General features: G+C 50.3%; 1 protein-coding gene across 2 annotated transcripts in view; it reads left to right on the plus strand.

Annotated features, from left to right (window-relative positions):
• The window catches only part of CTBP2 (C-terminal binding protein 2), a 318,873-nt gene that overhangs the window by 172,508 nt on the left and 131,799 nt on the right, over positions 1 to 14,566 (plus strand). The window contains exon 1 of one of the 2 annotated variants that reach the window (XM_055800514.1): positions 1,924 to 2,078. The exons of the other annotated variant lie outside the window; for it this stretch is intronic. The gene's annotated coding sequence lies outside the window, so the exon portion shown is untranslated. Of the gene's footprint in view, positions 1 to 1,923; positions 2,079 to 14,566 lie in introns of those variants that run through there. 2 annotated transcript variants of the gene reach the window in all.

Genomic DNA, 14,566 nt, shown 5'->3' on the forward strand with positions numbered 1-14,566 from the left:
GTAATATCTGGGCAGTGATGGAAATCCAAGAAATCCCAGTCAGGCGGAGGCTGTGATGCTTACAGTGAGGTTTCCTGCAGGCGGGTAGGGCTTTTCTCTTCGGAGGCACTGTCGCCAAAGGGAAGAGCGCAGAATTAGATGCGTCTTCGAGCTGAAAGCTGCTTAATTTTGCTAAAATCTGCTTGGGGGTGCCCGGCTGTACCCCGTGTCGTGCAGAGCCTGGGTATGACGGGGTGGCCGCGGCGCTGGCCACCTGGGCGCCTACACCACGGGAATCCCGGTGAGCTGAGGCTGTGCGAGGCTTCAACTTCTGTGGGATGGAGGTAGCGGCTCCCGGCAGCAGGTGCTCGGAGGATAAATGATGGACATGGTGTAAACACCCAGGACCTAACCCGTTCTTCTAAGAATCCAGTTCTTTAGGCTTTTCACCATGTAATTTTCCCCACAGAAACTGAAGCTCGCTTATTAATTTTGATGGACAATTGATCCAGTTCAAGGGGTTTATTTGACTAGAAAAGGAATGCGCTTTTTCACAGGCTGATTGAGAAGCACAGGATATATGTAATGCAGAAGGCTCGATGATTATACAACAAAAAGATGGGATCACCACCTGCCCACGTTCTTGCGATAAGCAGATGAAGAACGTCTGTCAAAACATTAATTCCCAAATCTATGGGGGTAATGCAGAATACAAATACAAATAAACGCACGTCAGAGCGCGCTCCCGTTATCTTGCATTCAGCTGAACGCCCCGGTGTGATTATACGATAGTCACATCAAATTGGGCGCTCGGCGGGGATGGATGTGTCAGCCCCTCCGTCTTGGAGATGCCAAGGGCGCGGGCTCAGCCTGCCTGGTGGCCTTTATTCCCCGGCCTCACAGCGGCGATTCCAGCCCCTGCGCGCAGTGCGGGGCGCGGATGGAGTAATTGCGGATGGAGTAATTGCACAGTCAGGCAGACAGAGGGATGACGGCCATACAAAGGGGCGCGGGGCCAAGGCCGAGGTTGGGTACCGGCTCCCAGGGGGTTCCGCAGACCCCTCCCCCCCCCCCCCCAAAGGCGGCGGGCTCCGCGCCCGGCACCGCCGCGCTGGGGTGACCGGCCGGCCCGGGGCAGCGACCGCGCAAGCTGCGCGCAGCGCGGGTGGCCGAACAAAGGCGGCCGCCGGCCCTGCCCGCGGTACGGGTGGTGGTGGGGGGTGTCCCCCAGCCCCGGGCCGCCGCCGAGCGCAACAGGCACCGCTCCCCGCGGAGCCCCCTCCCCGCCCCGCGGAGCTCCCTCCCCGCGGGCGCGCCCGGGGCCGCCCGGTCCCGGTCCCGCTCCACCGCCCCCCCCCCCCCCGCCGCCCCCCCGCCCCTTCCTCGCTGCGTCTGTTTGTACTTTAGCTGATCCACTAATCCCCCGAGAGAGCCTATTTGTAGTGAAGAGTATCTATAGGGGGCGAGGCTGGTCCATGTGGGTTTGTGTCATTGGTTTGCAAGGAGAGACCCCGCCTATTGCCCAAAAAAAAAAAAAAAGGGGGAAAAAAAAAGAAGAAGAAGGGAAAAAAAAAAAAAAAAAAAGGCAGTGAGAGCCCCTACCTCTCCCTTCGCTCACCCAGCGTGGCGAGGGGGAGCGTCCGCTCCGCCCAGCGCCGCCCGGGCACTTTCTCCCTTTCCTGGCTTTAAAAAAAAAAAAAAAAAAAAAAAAAAAGAAAGGGGGGTGTGTGGAATAAAAGGCAAAAACAAAAAAAAAGAGAAAAAAAAAAAAGCCGGCGACCCTCCCCCCCAAGTTGCAATTAGCATCCTCCCCGCTGGTGCTGGGCGCTGCGCGGGGCTCCGCTGCCCCCGTCCGCTCCCGGCGCGGCGGCGGGCGGAGCAGGAGAGCGGCGGGGGGGGGGGGGGGGGGGGGGGGGGGGGAGGATTAAGTTTTTTTTTTTTTTTTTGTGCGGTGTGCGAGCGGGTGGCGTTTTTAAGGTGGATCTCCAGCAGGCAGAGCCCGGCGGCGGTGGCTGCGGGAAGGGATGCGGCGCTGAAGAGCGGTGCGGGGCTGCCGGCGGCCGGGCCGAGCCGAGCCGAGCCGCGGCGGCCGGGAGCAGGTAAGGGGGGGGCGGCGGGCGCTGTCGCCCTGCGCTCCGCGGCGAGAAGGACAAGGAAAGGCGAGGACATCTTTGCTTGGATGTCCCCGCGGTGGGGATGGAGGAGGAAAAAAAAAAAAAAAAAAAAAAAAAAAAAGAGGGAGGGCGAGAACCCGGTGTGTGGCGGGGAGGAGGTGATGGTGGTGGGAGGCGGCCGCGCAACTTACGCGGGCGGCGGAGCGGCGGGGTGAAGTGGGAGATCTTTTGTTGTGCCGGGCCCCGCATTGTTTACTTAGGACCGAGCGCCGCCGACAACATCTGCCGGGGGATTAACGGGGCGGCGGCGGCAGGAAAGTTTGGGCGAGGGGGAACCCCGCGGTGCGGCGCGGCCGCCCGCTCCGCGTCCCCCGGCCGCCGCGGCCGCGGCGGCCGGGGGACGCTGAACATGCGGCCGCGATGCGTTGGATGTCCGTCTGTGTATATTTTATTTTAATTTTTCCCTTCACGGGCGCGTGTTTCTTTTTTTTTTTTTTTTTTTTCTTAATTTTCAATCGATTTCCCGGTTTTTTTTTTTGTAATTTAGAAAAATATTTTTTCTATTTTTTACTTTTTTTTTTTTAAAAAATCTTTAAAATCATCAGTTTTTATTTGGGCTGAAGACCGGCGCTCGCTCGCCGGGCACTTAGCGACTCTCCGCGCTGAGCCCGCGGAGGTGCGCGGTGCCGGCTTCCCGCACCCCCCACCCCCCCGCGGGGCTCCACATCCTACATTTCCCCACTATTTATTTACCATCTCCCCCCTCCCTGGGAAATTTTCAACCTTCCCTCGCTATGCCTGGAAAGCAAAAGCGGAGGAGGGGCGCGGATTTCCGCGTGCTGCTCTGAGGTTATTCTTCCCAAATTAAAAAAAAAATAAAAAAAAAATAAAAAAAAAATACCACCCCACCCCCCCCAACTTGCTGGACTTGCTGAGGGGGAAAGAACAGCCTTTTGTCCTGCCGAGGGACGTGCCCCAAAGGTAAATCCTGGCTGGGGCTCAGCGCTTGGTACTTTGCCGGGTCCTCCCAGTGCTAGGGAGGAGGAAAGGGGGAGATGGAGATCTCAAAGTAGTAGAAGTAATTTCTTCTTTCAGCTGCACTTCTTCGCTGCCTTTGAATTGCCTGCAATGAATGTACGTAGCTCTAATTGAAGTACTTTAATCATTCACACTTGATTAAGTATACCGTGACCAGAGGAGAGGAATACACCCGGCTCCCCAGAACGTGAGGGATGGTATGACATTTTAATCCTGTGTTTTAAAAAACATTAGTGAAGCAGCAAAAACGATAGCCGGTGATGGTTAGGTATAATGGACCGTTGTTTTCATACAGATGGTGGCTTACCAACCGGAATGAAATTGCAGTTATTGCAGATTTTTTAATTTTTATTTTTTTTTAGGGGGGGAAGGCACATACTTTTCAGTTTGTTTAAGCAGAGTGAAGAAAATAATGATAGACGAGATGCCTGGTGACAAAATGCTTTTGTTCCTGTTTCCATCAGTGCATAGGGGCGCCGACCTGCTTTAGCATTCTTTAAAGGTCTCTTTACCAAGGAAAATTGAAGACGGTCTCATTATAGGAGAGTGTGTTCAGAATACTATGAGGTATTTATGAATTCAAAGGTGATTGTTGAATCGCAGACATTTCAATTACGCAGCCTGTAGTAAAAAAAAAAAAAATTATTTGTGGCGATGTGTTCTGTAATCTGTTATTACCATAAAGCTGATTTGTGCTGGAGCTCCAGAGCTGGCCGAGGGAATGGGTTCGTCCACAGGGCTCGGATCTCAAACAAAGATTTGTATTCTTCCCCTCGGAAAACTTTCTGCTGCAGGGGCAGCCTCAAGTTCCTATAAAAGCGATTGTTTGGGATACGTCAGCTATCGTCAGTATTTTTCTGGAAAATCTGGCATTGTAGATGCGGGGCGGTATTTTTAGAAAGGAGCTTTTTATTTTTGGACGCATTTGTGAAACCCACCTGTTAGTCATTAGCAGGGAGCGGGGACAGAGGTTCACTTTCATCATTAGCAAACCCGGGTGCTTCTGGGGGCTGGGGGCAGTTCCTCCCTTGATCTGAGCTCTTCCAGTCATGGGCAATCAAAGTGTCTTTCCCTTTAAAAGTCTTGACCAAGCGGTTCTGAAACTGAATAGAAAAGAAGGTGGTTTAGTAAGGGTCGTGTGTTTTGAAATGCGGCTTGCATGCACCTTGGCTTTTCATTTTTCCCCTAGAATTTCAGGCTGAGATGCTTTCTTGGTCCAGAGTTTCACTCTCAGCTTTACAGCAGACAAACCGTAGGTGGTACTGCCTTGCCGTCAGCTTTCCCTGGTGGTAGGGCAGTTCTCTCCCTCGCCCAGCCGGGGTGGGATCCCCGGGGTTCGGCTGGCCAGGGCGGCTCTGCAGCGTGGCGCCCCGCAGAGCTGCAGCCCCACAGCCCAGTTTGCCGACAGCTCCCTCTCACCCGGACCCGCTTTTCAGGGGCAGAGTTGTGCCCTGTTCCCCTCGGGCTTTTGCTAGGTGGCAGACGGTCACGGGGGTTTCCCCACAGCCAAAACTGCAGCGCAGAACGTCGTCTGACGCTGGCGTTTCAGTCCAGGGGCTGGCCGTTGGGGTCCAGTGATAATATTCCTTGTATCGGCAAAAACCATCAGCCCCCGAGTATGAGGTCCCAGGCACGAGTTGGGAGTAGCGTTACTGAAACCTTTGGCCGGACAAGTCGATTTATCCATCAGGCTGGCGGCAGTTCAGATCACAATGCCGCGGTTCAGCGGACGCTGGTAAGAATATGTACTTCCATGAGCAAAACCAACCCAAACGTGGAGCTGCCCAGCCTTTTGGAAGAGGTAGGGTCGTTTTCCCTGGGGTGTGGTGCTCTTCGCTAGCTGTGGGAATTGCAAGTGGCTTCGTGTTTAAATGGAAGAAATGGAAAAGCTTCTCTCGACACAGCGCTGGCAGTTTGCAGGTGTTTTTGTTAAAGTCTGGTGGATGATGCCATCTCGTAAAGCCGGATAGGTGTCATATTTACTCCTCAGATCAGATCTGGCAAGTATGACTTGCTTTGCTTTATTTTCGAGTTGTAAGGTAAAGAAGTGGAAAGTGGATCTGCTGGTGAGGAGCTCTTCACACTGGGGTGACTACACCTGCCCTAGAAATTTGGGGGTTTTCAGAGCACAGGGACCCCCTGCCCCCAACAGTTACGGATATTTAGGTTGTAGGCTGTGGCAGGGGAAACGGCATGGGGACTCGCAGGATAGCAAGGACTGTGTAGGAGGGGTGTAGGGGGGGTTGTTGGGGGTCCCCACTTGCAGGGAACACTGAAACTTTGGAGGGGAGGTTCTTTGCAAGTCGCTGCTGGTTCGGCTGTTGACTGGGATAGCGCAGACGTTTTAGCCAGGAATCGGTGTTTTCACCTCCGCTGTACACGGTGCTGGAAGCTGCACTTCCAAAAAGCGGTGTGTCAGGTACACCTGGGCCAGCTCTCATGCCAGCTCCCATGGCTCGTTTTTCTGTTCCTTCTTTACCAGAGGAAATAAAATAAAGATAAGGTTTAAGGTGAAAGGATGAAAAATACTGTCATCGTCCTTTGCGCCAGCCAGGGCATGGAAACCAGACCTTCTCCGTATGCCCTGCGTACCTTCTCCTTCTGCTCAGCGCCGTCGTGGCGAGGAGACGGGGATCTTTGGCATTTTACAGAGCAGAGTACCAGGGAGGCACCAGACAACATTTTCTATGAAGTCAGCAGGAGTTTTTGGTAACAGAACACAGTTGTTATTATTTAGTTACAAGGATCGTTGTTTTTGGGTTTGGTTGTTTTTGGTTTTTTTTTTTCCCTTTGCAACAAGGATCAGCTGTTATTTATTTAGTTCTACAACAACCAGTGATGCTTCATGAGCGTGCGCTCCCCTTTCTTGCACTGTGAGCCCCGATGGTTTCTTAAGAACCAGGAATTGTTTGCAGAGGAACAAATGTCTGAAGTTTTTAAATTAAATTTTGTTTCTCCTCTGTGAGGTGGTAATGTTGGTGGGATGTCGTGCTCGGGAAATGGGATGGTGAGAAAGATTAAGGCTTCTTGTTCGGAAAAGAGCTACTGGACTGTTGAGAAACAGAAGTCCTGTTTTGTCACGCCTGTCTTCAAGGCAGCAGGGGGCCTGGGTCCAGATTTGCTCCAATCTCACCTAGATTTGATGCCCTACTCGAACTTTCCATGTTGAAACTGTGAGATAAGCCCGGCTGCGTGGGCTTTAGGGTTCGCTTTGGTCGGTTGGGTTAGTGGCACTTGGTCTGGTGAGGGGGGAGCACGGTGGGGCTGCATGAGAAGATCGTGGTGGTCCTGCTAGCAAAGTTGTTGGTGGTTTTTTGCTCTGCAATGATTTATTAGTGCCTGGGTTGCATTACATGTAACTTCCATGGGATTATTAAAAAGAAATACAGCTGGAATAGCTGGAGGGGAAAAATGCGTGGTGGAACTGGAGTGGCCTGATGGAGGGGTTTGCATCTGCATTGGCACGTCCTGAAGGTCAGTGCTGGTGGGATGGAGTTTGCTTTGGCCGGCCTGAGGTCTGCAGTTACGTGTCCTGCATGAGGAGAAGCATGGTGAGGAGCAAGGCCGGCGTTTTCCCACCAAACATCAAAGCTGTGGTGCTATGGAGGGTTCCCCTTAGCGGTGCACGTGTCACTGCCTCTGTTCCCATTAGTGTGGCATTTCTGGGTGTTACATACATGTGTCATCTGGAGGGGGATGCGTGTGGCTCCTGGGGGGGCACACAGCCGCTCTCAGACCCCAGTGCAGCTGTGGGGAGGGCTCCGCATTGTTAGTGCCCACTTCGGTGGGCCCATGGAGGTCATCAGTGCCGCTGCCTGGCGGGGTTGCCCACTTCTGGATTTTTAATGGTTTTGGGGTTTTTTAGACCATCTTGAAATTCCAGCCAGGAGCAGAGCCCGCTCCAGCGGGGGGGTGGCGGCTCGCCCCTGCTCTGCGGTTTTTCCGTGGGAGGACAGCCCCTGGGATGCCAGCACCTTTCAGGGTCCCCCCCACTCCACAGCTGACAGGAGCTGTGCGCACTTGCGTTACACGGTTATTTTGGATAATTCAGCCTTGTTTTTCAAATACGTCGTTTTCTGGGTGGATCACGGTAGGCATCTTGATAGGCATCCATGAAGTTCCATCTGTTCTGGGACTTTACTGTAAAATGCAAATAAAACCCAAGTTACTTGAATGCATCAGTAGTAGATTTTAATTATTAATTACTTGCTCTTCCAACCTTATCTGGTTCATGTATTGTCATGTGTTCTTTAAGCCAATAAAAAGCGGTGGTCCTGCTGAAAGTAACAGCCCTGCTCGCTTCTGGGCTTGTGCCCATCCCTTCCACCAGAAGCAGGTTTTATGTGGTTAAAGCGACCTGCTCGGCTGTGGAATTGCGGACTCTGCTTCGCCCAGGTCCTCTCCCTAATCCCCACCAGCATGCTGTCTGAGCAGCGTGACATCAGGAAGGACCTGTGTCATCACGGTGGCCAAAGCAAGGTTGACCGAATCCCACCCTTCTGTGGACCCAGGTGCAGGAAGCGCAGGGAACCTTGGCTGTGAGGTTTTTGCAGGGGTGCTGGTAGGAACCTCGCTGAATTGATTTTTCACACGAGGACTGCCACAGTTGCTCCCATGTACATTAACTTGTGTAATGTTGTCAAACACTCAGCCACTATTTCTTTGCAACAACGCATACCAATTATTACTTAAATAGACCCCTGAAGCACAGCGCGGAGGGAGAATGTGTGGATTAGAGACATAATATTTACAAGGAGCCAAGTCTTTAATGAGACCAGGAATAATGCAGATGGATTCTCTGCTGCTAAATATAACAGATATGTAATGGATTCTGCCTATCATTTTTTTTAGCGACCCGTTTGCTCTGGAAAAATAGTAGCTTCTGTGCTGAGGAGGTTGGCACAAAGTCGTAGGATATTCCAAAATTAGCCTGGCCTTTGGTTATTATTGTAATAACTATAACGTGTGGCTCTGGGAGGTATCAGCAGCTCTGACTGGGAGAATGGTTGAGTCCCACTGAAATGCTGGTGGGCTTTGGCAAGAGTGGTGGGTGTACAAGGAGTGCAGGATCAGCCCCAAAAGAGGCAGAAGGAGGAGAAGGAAATCCATTAGTTTCCACGCAGCTGACACGCTGACGGAGCCAAAAGCATCATCATTAGGGCAGAAAATAAACAAACCCAACAATTAATCACGTGGCTGGCTCCTGCACAGCCAGTGGGTATGGCACTGTGGGGTGCCATGAGCTCTGCAGGTCCTCAGCCTGCCTTTATGGAGATTCCGATTTATACGTAGAGGAAGCCGGCGCTACACCGGCCCTCCCTTCTCAACAGGCAGCTCCTGGTTTTGTGCCCTTCGGTGTGAGCCTGGCAGCAGTGCTGCCATCGAGGGCATCTCCTGGCTTTCCTGCATCTTTTCTGTTACAGCATCCCAAGCATGCCTGGTACAGCCGTGTTGTACCACGCTGAGGCTTCCCCAAGGTGCAAGGTCTCCGTGGTCTCCTTATTCCTCTGCGGGTGATGCACTAGGAACTTTGGGCATGAGGAGCTTGTAATTTATGTTCCAGATAAAGTTTTTAATTAAAAACTGGCCTTCTGCAGGCCCCTTTGAATAACTGCATCTTGGCTAGCCTCAGCAACATTCCTCCTTGCTTTTATCAGTGTACCCTTTAGTTTTACGACGATCGGGGGGTGGGGGTGGGGGGGGAGTGTCCTTTGTTTGTGTTAGCTGGAGGGAAAACCCTGTAAATTCCCCTTTAAAACTGTGCTAGGCCAAGTAGAAGAGATGGTAATGGTACCTGTACAGCTGTCACAAAGTGTTGACTTTTTTATTATCTTTATTCTAAAAACCAGGTTCTGCATGAGAGGGGATGCTGGAAGAAATCAGCAATTTAAACAAAGTAATTAGGCTAAATACTAGATGTTACACTTAAAAGTTGAGAGACTGGAGCTTTGCTGTGACAAGCTGTGGATGAAATGAATTTCAATTCAATATATGGAAAAAAACCCCTTTTCATCTGCTTTCGTGATCTTGCAGTTATCTGAAGTTTCATGATCGCACAGCAGAAGATCATGTAGGTTTTATAGTTCCACTCGTCTGAGCTGGTACCTCTCATACAGAAGCGGTATGCTGCAACAGTTGAGCCTAGGATTGGGGTGTCCAGATGTTCAGTGCCGGAACACCTTATGCTAACTTCAGCTTTTGCCCTTTGCTAGTAACAACAGCGCTTCTCAAATAAAATGCCTATTCTACCTATTTTCTGTTCCTAGAAAGAAATAGGATTTTTGTTCTACGCTGTAATATTTTTGCTAGGTGAAGCACCAAGATGACGTATTTCTCCCATCCTCAATGTTTGAAGAGCAGAAAGCATAGATCTGTATCTCTCCATCTGGACAACAAAAAATTGTGAGCATTAGGAAGAAGCAGCGTAGATTTGGAGAGACCGAGTGCAATTTTAGTGTTGTCTAGCCAAAAGTTCAACATATTTCTTGAATTTGTGCTTTCTTGGAGGTGACCCAGCTTCACTAAGTACTAGTTCCAGCCTTGCCTGGAGTATGAAATCTCATTCTTGCTTAGCCCCAGGCAGTGAGGTTGCGGCCAGTGATGATTGTTGCGGTTGTTTCTGAAAAAAAATTTAGTAGAATGATGTATCAGGAGCAAGAATCTGGCCAAGTGCATCTCCGCCTGGCTGCTTCACCTTCAGCCATCACCCTTCCAGCCTGTGCTCCGGGCCGCTTAAGGTGCTGGATGCCCAAGTGGGGCGCACAGTTGTTACGATGCAGTCACCGCCTGCCCATCCCAGTGCCCGAGAGGGGAATCGATGGCAGAGGATAGAAATCAGAGCTTGAGGAAAGAGGCGAAAGGACAGAGAGAGAAGCTGCAGCTGGTAACAATGAGAGGAACAAACAGTTTCTGCAAAGTGTTAGGAATAAAACTAGGTTACTAGATGAAGTTAATGGAAAAGACAAAAGTATTACACTTTTTTTGAGTGAGAAAAGTAATGGGGTGTTTAGACCCTGTTACAGTTGTGGTAGCAGTGGATGTTAAAACAGCCGCCGCTTTAGTCGGACCTTTGTACATCAGCCCCTGCATCTCCCTGTGAAGAGGTTCACAGAGTAAACCCAGCCAGTAACGTGTATATTTTACTAAGTCTTGAGATACTGGAGAATTCGCTGCAAACCATAGCAATTCTTAGGTTGTTTTATTATCGAAAAGCAGTAAACGGGCCAGGCTGAGTAAGACAGACCTGTCAGTTTAACGCAACTCCTGAGCAAACGGTTCGAGTCGTTCGTAGACTTGTTTAATGAAGGAGGGAAGGACGGCGATGCACACAGTCTCCATCAGTGTGAGTTTCAGGGCAGCACATCCTTCAGAACTAACTTACCTTTTTTTCATGGAAAGAGCTCATTGGTGGGATTGATAAGGATGACTGCGGGGATTTTTATTTACTTAAAATTCAGCAAAAAATGCAGTTGGTACAGCACTGCTGTTTTGGCTGGGGAGGTGCAAAAGAGCGATGGGCTGAGACCTGTCAGAGCATCAGCTTTCAGAATACAGTTGTAAAATCAGGAATAATTTCCAAACATCCATTTCTAGCAGCTTCTCTGAGTGCTCATTTTTGTCCTTATGCTGCTTAACGTGTGAGCAACTCCGTGATAAGGGAGTCACCGTAGCTAAAGCTTGAAATGTCACTAAGATTGGAAGAGTGGTAAATAATGAAAAGGAGTGACCGCTGGTAAAAGCAATTTGTATTGCTTGGATACAGGCAGGTAATATTTCTCAGATGGCCAACTGTAAATTTCTCTATCTGAGAGCAAACAACGCAGGCTGTACCTCCAGGATGCTGTCTGGAGAAATCACATCTTTATAGAGGAGCGAGGAGTCACGAGCGAGCGCTGCTAATACGATATCATGGCCAAAGGTCTTACGTGCTCCTTGCCTGGGCTGGCAGGTGGCTGCAGGGCTGGACGAGGGACGTGGTGGCTGCCGTGTCCCTGGCGCCTGTCGAGGAGGGTCTGCCGAGGGCTGTGGGAGCACCCAAGGTGTCGGGGAGGGATGCAGGGGAGGGGTCCTGGACCTCCGTCCGCTTGACTTACCTGGGAGAGCGTTGGAAGGTAAATTGATTAAAGCAATTAGTGTTGTCATGGGGAAAACAAATTGAATAATAAAGAGCTTTTGGGCTCTAGTGGGCAGAGTGTTAACAAGACCCGATAGCTGGAAGGTGAAGCCGGGGAAAGGCTAGAGCTAAGGGCCAGGCAGAAGAGGCTGCTGAAGGTGCTGGTGGTTCCTCCACCTTTGGACACGCCAGATTCGGCGCTCTTTGTTCACTGGGGTGAATGACACTCAAGCAGGGATTAATTGAGGTAAGTTAGCATGCAGTGTGTCAGGCTGGAAAAGCACGGTGGTCTCTTCTGACCTCAAAATCCGTGAAAGCCCATCGTTTAAATGAGAATGACCAGATGTCTGCAGATCCCAAGCACCAGCATGGCAGATTTTCTTCAAGAGGGTGATTTGCAGAGAGGAGACCTGTATCTCAGGGTGGAGATTGCAGGATGTGATGACCTTCAGTGCTCAGGGAAGATCGTAGGTTCTTCATTTCCCACCATTTCCCTAAAAAAGTCCTTGTGTCTGTCATAAGGATGAGTCATCCGCGGTGCCAGCAGCAGGTACTCAGCACTAGGTCAGGAGTTAGCAGGGGCCGTGTCAGCCTGTGTTATGGCTAATGCCTGGGTCAGGTGGGGATTAATTTAGGTACGGGAAGGAAATGAGGGGGGATTACTTTTTTTGATAGTTGTGTGCTTCATCTAATTGTGCAGAATTTATTCAAACTCATCTGAGTCAGCTCTTGGTGGCCATGGGACATCAGAAATAACTCCAGCCTTGGTGCCAGCTTCTGCGCAGAAGAATACAGACAGGAGAGCAAACTGATCAAAACAGGTTAAACCCAGATTTAAAAATTAATTATACGTTGCTTGTGTTGTGGTTTGTGTGCAAATTTATTTGTATTTTGATGCAAGAATGTGCAGCTGGATGTTTGGAGATTGACTCCGCTTTGAGGTGAGTTTGCAGATCGTTCTCTCTGTCTCATCCATCATTCATGGATGAGGTTTGCGGGATCGCCAGGCTCCTGTCCGGGTTGTGCTTGAGTATTCAGGAGCTGTTATCGCAGGAGCGTTGGTTCAGACCCTCTGTGTGTGTGTGTGTGTGTGTGTGTGTGTATGTACATACACACACACACACACACACCCTGCTGGGTTTACATTGGCTTTTTAGGTCTAGAGGTTGGTTATGCTAAAAACTTAGTTGCAAAGAAAACAGGGAGTACATGCAAACACTAGGCAGTGCATGGCAACGTTTAAGGGTTTATTTGGCCACTCGAGGTGTCCTTATGCTGGCTGACCTCTGGGAATGAAACTGGAGCAAAACAGGAATTTGTTGGTGCAATGAAAAGCAGGATAGTGCGATGGGCTCACATGGTAACCCAGCTGGGGCTAATGCTGTGAATTAAGGACATTTAGATGTTTGGCTTTGTATGATTTAGCTTAAACAAACAAACATCACATTAATCTCATTACTCAAGCAAATGAAATAAACCTTTAAGGCACTTAAAACACGCCGATATTAGTTAGCCGTCAGACCAGAGAGACCCATTTCCAGACAGCACATCTACTCCTGTGCGTAACGTCACTCGAGTGTGTAAATGCTTGCAGAGGGGGGAGTTCCTCCGGGGGTGGCAGTAGGGCTGGTGGGGCTGGATGTCAATTTAGTGGGAGTTGCGGATGCAGTGGGAATTGTTGGCCTGGCTGGGGAGAGCCGGGGGCACAAAGGATGAGAGGTTTTTTGCCACTGAGTACTGGGCACTGTGCACTGTGTGGGCGCTAGGCATCCATGGCTCTGCCTTGCTTCTTTATCCTTCCGTTAGAAAAGATGCGACTGCAAAGGTCCTTCTGGGGAATGTAATAAAACCCCCTCAAGTTGTCATTAAAAGCGATGTATTCCTACATACCATGTCCTTAAGTTGCTCTGGTAGTGTAATGGATGTGACAAACCTAAGCCTGGAGAGGTTGGTGATTTTTTTTAGTGTCCTGCACATTGCACTTTCTTTAGAGGAAAGCATAAGAATTTTATTAACTTCGACGGGTTAGGCTAGCCCAGGAGTTTTCTGTTGTCTTTCAGTTGCATTTGTTTGGGCTTTGGTTAGGCAGAGAAATGACTGAAAGATGTGTCACGTTTATAAAATCAAGAGTACCTAGCTATTTTCCTACAGATCTCTTCATAAAGATTAAACACAAAATAGAGCAGAATGCATCAACAGTGATATTCCCATAAGCAATATTGTAACTTGCATGCAGTGTAATTATATTTTGTACACTTGCCAATTAAGCAGTTATGCTTTAGAGAAAAATTACTTTCAAGAGATGAAGAAAAGTATTACAGTAAATCAAATAAAATATACATGTGTTAGAGGGTTTTGTGTACGCACCTGAAATTCTAAAATTTCCTGCTGCTGTTCAGGTTGCAGTACATGGAACGATGCTCTCGGTCTGGTAGCTTTTTTAAGGGCTGGAAAATAGCAGAGAGGAGAAAACAGAAGAAAAAATATGTTGCTTCCTAGGATAGCGGTGTGCTACGTGACACTGAAATGCTCAGGCAGCCCTTGTTCCCCATCCTCGCTCCTGCCGGGTCACCCTGCCCCACGGCAGGGGAAGCTGTGGGTACCAGCTGGGCGGGCACCCCCACGCCAGGGCTGTGCACCCCAAAGCCCGGGGCAGTCCCTGCTCCTTCCCCGGTACCTCTCGTCTTTCCCAGTCCTGTTGGCTGGTGCATTGGAAAAAGACACTCAGGAGCACTTGGGCTGCTTTTCTGCTGGTTTCAAGCAGTTTTGCTCCTGCTGTTCTTGGGGCTGTCGTCTTGTCACCCCGCGCCCCTGCGGCAGCCCACCGCACCATGGCATGGGGTGCACCAAGCTTAATTATGATGAGAAACCTGCAAGCGAACCCTCTCCCAACAGCTCGTGGCTTTCTTTTCTTCACCTGGGCCGACAGCAGCAGCACAAATCCATACTTGCCCGTCATTGCAGTGACCATCCTTTGGCACCTGGGATACCCTCAGCAGGGTACCTGCTTTGAGGAGTGGTGCGGAGCATCGCATGAGCAATGGTTTCCCTTACCCCGAAAGGAAAACAGTCTTACTTCCCTCCAGGCATAGGTGTTTGTGCTTGCGGGGGGGTGGGCACCCGATAGCCGACGCCATGCTGAGTGAGTGATGCTGCGTTCCTGGGCTACAAACCAAGACCTGAGTAGCTGAAATAACTGGGGTGGAAGTGTACCCAGGGATGCCAGTTCCCAGCGCGTGGCCGGGTACCAGCATCCTGTTACGTGCTGGACAGGCACAGTGTCCGTACCATATCTGGTGGATTCCCTTTCGTAATGCAAACT

This window comes from Falco peregrinus, chromosome 1 (genome assembly GCF_023634155.1).
Source record: "Falco peregrinus isolate bFalPer1 chromosome 1, bFalPer1.pri, whole genome shotgun sequence".
Lineage (NCBI taxonomy): Eukaryota > Metazoa > Chordata > Aves > Falconiformes > Falconidae > Falco > Falco peregrinus.